Genomic DNA, 8360 nt, shown 5'->3' with positions numbered 1-8360 from the left:
GATTTTTATAGAATATTTTTTTTTTTTCAAATAAATAAATAATTTTAAACATTAAATAAAGTAATAAATGTTAATTTTAGGTTAATTCAATCTTTCTTGGAGCAATCGTTCTCCAGTTTTATTTTTTTTTTTTAGTTATTTCATGCTTCGGCCATAGTTTAAAATAATGATTTCTCCCTTGCATTTAAACTGCAGGCGCGTGAAATAAAATGGCGTCTTCAGTTTCGGCGATAAAGTGTAGAAGTACCTTACTTTCTATTACAAAATTATTTCATTAAAATTATACTTTTATACGCAGACTTTTAAATAAATGTTTTTACGATCATATATTGATACATTTTTATACATTATATTTTTCTGTTCGGAAAAAAATCGAGTCAGGTATTTCGTTGTATATTAATATGTATCCGACAACAATATCATTTCTAATTATATTTCTTTGATTCTTTCTTTATTTAATAAAATTCATGTAATAATAAAATTCTGTATTTAAGAAAACTCATTTAATATTCGGTTATTGTTTCAATTTAATTTTATTACGTCAATTTCAATATTGTTTCATTTTAATTTTAAAATTCTTTTACAATTATTATGTCATTTTCAATAGCCAATCAATTGACATTGGAACAGGCGGTGTACCGTCAACTATGTCCCCCTATATTTCTCATATTTTGGTTTATCTAAACTGCAAGAGGGTAAAAAACAAACATCAATTTATTGAACGCACGAGAAAGAGTCAGAGTAACTCCCTCGATTGTTGGATATCCCACTTCCTCTCGGTCTTGTGTCACATCTCAATGCGATGGAAAAGAAGTATGGGTTTCTATCCAGAGTGCCCCATTTTGGATAGCTGGATTTTCCCTACATTAAAAACCGACCATGTGACTTACTCTTCCCTCGTGGGGAGGCAAGTAAATAGGAACTCCTGCAGATGGGAATGACGTAACTAATCCAAGGGAGATAACTCCGATTTTTTTTTTTTTTTTTTTTTTTCATTTAAAAAAAAAATAAAAATCAACATTCAATGATATAACACTGGGCAAGCAGGACATCACTTTTGCAAAATGAGATTGAATCCAGGATATTAAGTAAAACTTGGCCCGAAAGACTGGATTATTATTTCTTCGTAAAATTGTTATCAATTGTTTCCCTTTTTTTACCATGAAGAAAAAGAACGAAAAAAGTAAACAAACAAAAAAAGATCATTTACGTGATTTTTAAAAATTAGTTTCACTTCAGTTGTTGAACGCCATATTTAGGAAAGAAAAAGAAAACAATTGTTTTATTTCATTGGACTTGGCGTGACAGATTTTTTTTTTGTTGTTGTTGGGGTAACTATTTCTTTTTATTTCATTACATAATGTTGATCACACACGCACGCACACACACACACACACACACGCACACACACACTGCGTGCTTACGTATCATGTCGAAATTAATGTAAGTTCCAAAAATTTAATAGAAATGATCTAGTAGAAACATAGTGGTAAATGTTTACTTTAACTACAACAAAACACCGACCAATAAAATTTGGTTCTGTATAGGTTTTCGGGTCGCTGACAACAAATCTGATATTCAAACCCGTCGCAAATTTACCATTTGCATGGTATTAACCCCTGAACTATTTGCATGGTATTAACGGTTAAACCCCTGAGCTATTCTTACATGATGCGTTCGCGCATGGACGCGCGTAGTAAGGTGACGTGTCACATCGCGGAATAATTTTTAGCAGACATTTGAAATAAAGTTTTCAAACAAAAAAAATGTTCATTTTTCTGTGTTACGTAGTTTTTGATGCTTTTTGATTGATCTAAATTATAAGTTTTCACGAGCGGTTTACAAAAGCATTTTTATGTTTCGCTTTTTAAATTTTTTTTAAAGAGGAGGGGTATTCAATTATAGAACTTGTACAAAAGGTGCTTCTGCAATTTAATTTACCGTTTTTCCGAAAGTAACGCCCCCCCTCCCACACCAATTTACCGTAAGTAGCGCGCCGCGCCGCGCCGACATACACCGAGCAGAAGAACAGTTCTTCTGCTCGGTGTATCTCGGCGCGTTACTTAGGGGAAAACGGTAAATTAACCTGCAGAAAGCACCTGTTAAATGTTGTACATTGAATACCCCCCTAAAAAAAAAAATAAATAAACGAAAAATAAAATGCTTTTGTAAATCGCTCGTAAAAACTTAATCTGTTAGATCAATTAAAAAAACATTAAAAACCACGCAACACAGAAAAATGAACCACATTTTTTGGTTTCTGAAAACTTATTTCAAATGTCTGCTAAAAAATTATTCCGCGATGTGACAAGTCACCTTACTACGAGCGTCTATGCGCGAACGCATCATGTAAGAATAGCATAAACGATGGCGGTGAGCCGGTGAGTTGGCACAAAATAGTGAGAAGGTTCAGGGGTTAATACCATGCAAACGGTAAATTTGCGACAGGTTTGAATATCAGATTCGTTGTCAGCGACCCCGAAAACTGATAGAAATCAAATTTTATTCGTCGGTGTTCTGTTGTAGTTAAAGTAAACATTTACCAAAGTAATTACAAAGAAAAATAAAATTAATCGAGTTTATCGACTTATAAAGTTTATCGTACGTTTTAATGTGGAAGTGTTCTCAAAATCAAAGGGAGATAATTATAATCAATCAAAGGTGACTTATCTCCCTTGTTTTCTATTAAAATACGACATTTTCAAATGCAAAATATCGGACTGTTGTTATGGATAATTTTTTTGTAAAATTTAAATCTAACACATCTACTGGATCATTTTCGGGAATTTAATTTCGACAACTACGTAATAATGTTTTCACATGTAATGCGACGCATTACTAATGCGTTTGTTCCAAAATATTGTATCCATAAAAATTGTTATATTTTATTTTTATTAATTTTAAATATTATTAAGCGTGGAGAGTTTTTGAGTTAAAAAGCAATTTATTATTACATAATTGTACCTATTTACAATGCCTCCTCACAGGACAGAGTTAGACACCAGGGTCATTTTTTAATGTGGAGAAAAGGAATAAAAATTGTCTCAGTCGTGAAGGATTTCTCCTCCACTGACAGAACAAGAAATTGAAGTGTAGAAAAACAGATACTACACTTTGATCTTGACTCAGGCCAATGCAAAAATAAATAAATAAATAAATAATAATAATAATAATAAATAAATAAATAAAAACTGACGGAAACAAGTTCCTATTTCCACGGGACAGAGTTAGACACCAAGGTCGTTTTTTAACGTGCAGAAAAGGTACAAAAATAAAAAAAAATTGTCTCAGTCGTGAAGGACTACTGCGATCCTCCACCGAAAGAGAACAAGAAATGGAAGTGAAGCAAACAGATACTAAGTAGACGAAAACCAAGATCGGAAACCATTTGGGTGCTTTTTAAGATAGAGTCGACAGATCGATTTTTGAACGAATGTCCATTTAAGCAAATACAATGGGTGACGTCACGTACATAAACCTCTCTAGCGAAATACGCATCGCATCGACTCCAATGTTGTACGCAGTTCTACTTAGGGAGCAATTATTATTTTTACAAGGAAAGAATTTTTGCGCATGTGGCGTAGTTTTATTTATTTATTTTGGCTTGAACTTTGCGCATTATATTGTTATTATGATTTTTTCTTTCTTTTTTTTTTTTGGATAGATATGTTTTTGGTCGGAGATTATAGTTATAGGTAATTATAAACAGTAAAATTGGTGCAAGTCCAAATTAGCACTTGTGGCGATAAAAAAAAAATGCTTTAGCGTGTGTACCTTACCTTACCTCTCATGGAATGTCGTAGATCGAAACACAGTGAAATGTTATTTGGTGCAAGTGCACTTATTGATCCGCGCTATTTTTTTAAATAGTATTTTCAAGTTTAATTAAAGTTTTACGATACCTGTTTTTTATTAAATTGTTAGTACAAAATAGGTACACAACATCCTTCCATCCTCATGTTAAGAATGGCTTTCTAAATGATAACGGCATTATTTCAGCACGGCTCAATAAGTGCATGCAGGAGTGATTTTTTTTAATCAAATAAAAATTACTTGACGAGAACACTCAACATAGTCGACTCAGCATAGTCGAAAACCTATAAAAGTCGTCATTTAAAAGAAAATTGTGGAGGTGGACCTAATCTAAAATAATACCCACTCAACACTACTGTTTTTGTTTTAATAATTATTTTGGTTAATTTTTACGACGTGCTCCAGCGTATTATAAACACCCCAACCACCCCATGTTAAGAACAGCTTTTCGAGGTTGGGGGAAGTTTATTCTGAAATCCACTCTTAACATGAGGAAGTTGGGGTGTTTATAATACGCTGGAGCACGTCGTAAAAATTAACCATTATTTTTTATTTTTGAATAAAAAATAAAAATTTAAATTGTTCAAAACATGTTTTTTTCCTAAAGCTTATTTTTTTAATTACCATATTTTTCATGCAGTCATGCACATGCTCTAAAAATGTTTCAAAATTATCTAATATATTTTCACTTTTCATGTTATAAGCCTCTCTATGGCCTCATCGACATGAGACCATTTCTCCTACTGATCCTGATATATATTTCCAAAAATCATATAATAACTGTTGTAAGTAAAACAAATACTGTATACCCTTTAAATAAGGTTTTTATTAGTACAAAAGAACGATACGTCGGGTCCAACATCAACACTATAAAGTAACATGGCGGACACTACTGGAGTAATATACAGAGCTAGCGCTTCGACAGGGAGAGTGCTATTGGGAAGTTTCGTATCCATACAAAACACTATACAACATTCTTCCCTCCATTAAATTAGAAAGTTCCTGCCGTGGGTGGAAAGTTCATTCAAGTATTAGTTTATGAAGGTGGGTTGATCACAACCAAGGCAAGGAATGTAGTTTAATAGTTCAGGTTCGCAATGTTAAAACTCACTAATTCAGCCAGCACAAGGAGTGCAATTTAATAGTTCTGATGCGCAAAATAAATTTAATCAAGATTCACTAAACTCTAGAATCACAAATTCAACTTATCTGGTGGTTTTCTACTACGTTTTGACCGTCGCAAAACAGATGGTTCTACTGGTGGGGGTGAATTTTCCTCTTGCTGATCTGCTGGTGTATCATTCCAGTTTTCCGAGTCATGTGGGTGATCGGTGAATTGGAAGTTTTTCAACGGGGCCAAGTCACGTGTAGATACAGTCATCTGCCTACCCTTGTTAGATCGAACAAAGGCATAATGGGGGTTAGCATCTAGAAGTTCAACCTTATCAATTAGAGATTCATATTTAGTTAACTGGTTGTATCTCCACATTAAAACAAAACCAGATTCGGTCATCCAAGAATACAGGCTATTTCCCTTGATGAGTTTGCAATTACAGGATACTCTAACTTAACTTCTAAATCTGACCCCCAAGATCGCCATGGGCATGGAATATGTGCCTATATTAAAGATAGCTTTCCATGTGGGAGGGACATCTCCAGGGAAGATCCTAACTTACCTTATATGTGCTTCCGGGTTGCTTTAGCTCACACTACTGCATTTATATTTACTCTCTATCGCCCCCACAACAGCGGAGTTACTATCTTTCAAAGCATATCTGAGAAAATTGACCAAGTCCTTTCTACTTATCCTTCAGCTAACATTCACGTATGTGGAGACTTCAATGTTCACAACGTCGAATGGTTGACCCACTCAAACAAGACCGATGATGAGGGGAGGTTCTGTCATGATTTCTCCATTGCCTATGACCTCACTCAGATTGTTCAGGAACCTACCCGTGTGCCCGATAATGACGGCCAGTATGCGAGCCTACTAGACCTTTTTCTCACAACTTGCCCTGAACTATGTTCAGTTTCTGTTCTGTCGCCTCTTGGATCTTCCGACCACTCTGTTGTATCAATTAAGATAAAAATGAAATGTAATAAGTCCCCAGACGTACCTCTTCATCGTACAGTATATCGATACACTAAGGCTGACTGGGATAGCTTCCGTACATTTATATCTGATCTACCTCTGCATTCCATGTTTAAAAAGGATGTGTCCTCTATAGTATTAGACCTAACTGAATGGTTGATTGTAGGTATTGACCATTTCATACCCTCTAAAAAGTTTCAGCAAAAACCTAACAGCCAGCCATGGTTCTCTCCAGAATGTGCTGCTGCCATTGCGCACAGAAATCACTTTTTCCACTGCTTCAAACGTAATAGATGTATGGAAACTAAAGCCGTTTTCAGGACTGCCAGCAACCATTGTAAGAAAGTAATAAGGAACGCAAGAGAGTTGTATGCTCAATCTGTTAAGTCCAAAGTAGCTGAGCAGCGGCTTGGTTCCCACCAGTTTTGGCAAATAGCAAACAGAATCCTGAACAGAAGCGTGTGCTCCATCCCAACTATTTTCAATGGATCTGAGGTAATCTCGTCAGCATCAGACAAAGCCAAACTCTTTGTCAAGAACTTTGCAGCTAATTCTACCCTTTGCGACCAAGACCGCCAACCCCCAATATTTCCTCTTGTATCAGAAAACACGCTATGTGATATACGTATATCTGTACGTGATGTTGCCAAACTAATCAAAAACCTTGATTCCAGTAAAGCAACTGGCCCTGATGGTATTCCAATTATAGTACTCAAAAAACTTCAACCTGAACTAGCGCCCATACTTACAAAACTGTTTAAACGTTGTCTTAAGGAGAATAGTTTCCCATCTCCCTGGAAAATCTCATCAGTATGCCCTGTATTTAAGAATTCAGGTGATCGCTCATCCCCCTCTCAGTACAGGCCAATAAGTCTCCTGTGCGTCATGAGTAAGTTGCTAGAATCTGTATTAAATACAGAAGTAATCAAACATCTCAACAAAAATAACCTTCTTAGTGACACTCAATATGGTTTCCGTTCTGCTAGATCTACAGCAGATGTCCTTACAGTTATATCGCATAGGATTAGCAAATCTCTCGACGGTGGCAATCTTTCTAGGGCAATTGCTCTTGACATATCTAAAGCCTTTGATAGGGTATGGCATAAAGGTTTACTTCATAAGATCGCTAGCTATGGTATAGCTGGAAAAGTCTTCTCAATTATTAAATCATTTCTTTCTGATAGATTCATAAGAGTAGTAGTTGAGGGGCAAAAATCAGAAGCTCACAATATTAATGCCGGTGTCCCTCAGGGATCCATCCTGGGCCCAACTCTTTTCCTGATCTACATTAATGATCTTCCAAATCATATCCTTACATCATTTGTAGACATTTATGCTGACGACACTACCATTTATGGTACCACATCTAAGACAGTAAACGAGCAAGTTCTCTCCAATTCTCTCTCCTCTGATCTTGAGCACGTAGTACAATGGGGAAAGGAGTGGCTGGTTACTTTTAATGCATCTAAAACCAAGCTTCTCTCTTTACATCATCAACATTCTAATCCACATTTGTCATCAATTGAAATGAATGGCTCTCGTCTTCAGGAGGCCTCAAGTTTTGACAAGCTTCTGGGCTTGACCATTACTCCTGATCTTAAATGGAACACGTATATCAAATCTGTTGCCAAGGCCGCTGGAAAAATGGTGGGATCTTTCTATCGATCCAGTAGATATCTCACTGCTGATGCTATTCTCTATCTATATAAGAGCCAGGTACGTCCAAGGATGGAATACTGTTGCCACATCTGGGCAGGAGCTGCTAGAAAGAACTTGTCCTGCCTTGATAGAGTTCAAAATAGACTTCGTAGCCTCGTAGGAGATGTCCTTTTCTCCTCCTTGCAACCTCTATCTCACAGAAGAGATGTTGCGAGTTTGTCTCTGATGTATCGTTATTTTCATGGAAAGTGTTCAACTGAGCTTCAATCTATGGTCCCCCCTCGCCAAACTTTCACAAGAAACACTCGTCTAGCTGTAAACACTATCAATAATTTCCCCCACTCTTTATCTGTGCCTAAACCTAAACGTAGATTCCATGAACAAAGCTTCTTTCTTAGAACTGCACGCCTGTGGAATTGTCTTCCGTTTTCCTGCTTTCCGGCTGACTACAATATGGTTTTGTTCAAGTCTAAAGTAAATAAGTTCTTGATGAGCCGTTCCATATAAGTTATTAAATTTACCAAATTTTCATTACTAATGATTACTATATTGACCAACTTCTACTGTACACTCTTTAACCCTTATCCTTGAGTGGCCTCTGGGCCTTGATAATGTGGTGATGCCTTTGTAAAAAAAAAAAAAAAAAAAAAAAAAAAGACGGTACCACTGTCCCAGACACTGATCTTCTTGGGTGTTTAAACAGGCGCTCATGAGGTGTCTCATTTGTGGCTGTGGATATTAAAGACCGAATGGAATGGAGGGAGTCTACTAAAACCTCTTCCCAGTGTTCAGTCGG

At 36.0% G+C, this 8360-nt stretch overlaps 1 protein-coding gene across 1 annotated transcript in view; it reads left to right on the top strand.

Moving 5' to 3' along the window:
- The first annotated feature begins 688 nt into the window (after positions 1–688).
- The window catches only part of LOC145259523 (cytochrome P450 4d8-like), a 32301-nt gene continuing 24629 nt past the window's right edge, over positions 689–8360 (top strand). Inside the window, exon 1 of the mRNA XM_080117233.1 lies at positions 689–1331. The gene's annotated coding sequence lies outside the window, so the exon portion shown is untranslated. The remainder of the gene's footprint in view (positions 1332–8360) is intronic.

This window comes from Euprymna scolopes, chromosome 3 (assembly GCF_053919585.1).
Source record: "Euprymna scolopes isolate OS-2025 chromosome 3, ASM5391958v1, whole genome shotgun sequence".
Classification (NCBI taxonomy): Eukaryota; Metazoa; Mollusca; class Cephalopoda; order Sepiida; family Sepiolidae; genus Euprymna; species Euprymna scolopes.
This window is presented reverse-complemented; position numbering and strand designations above follow the sequence as displayed.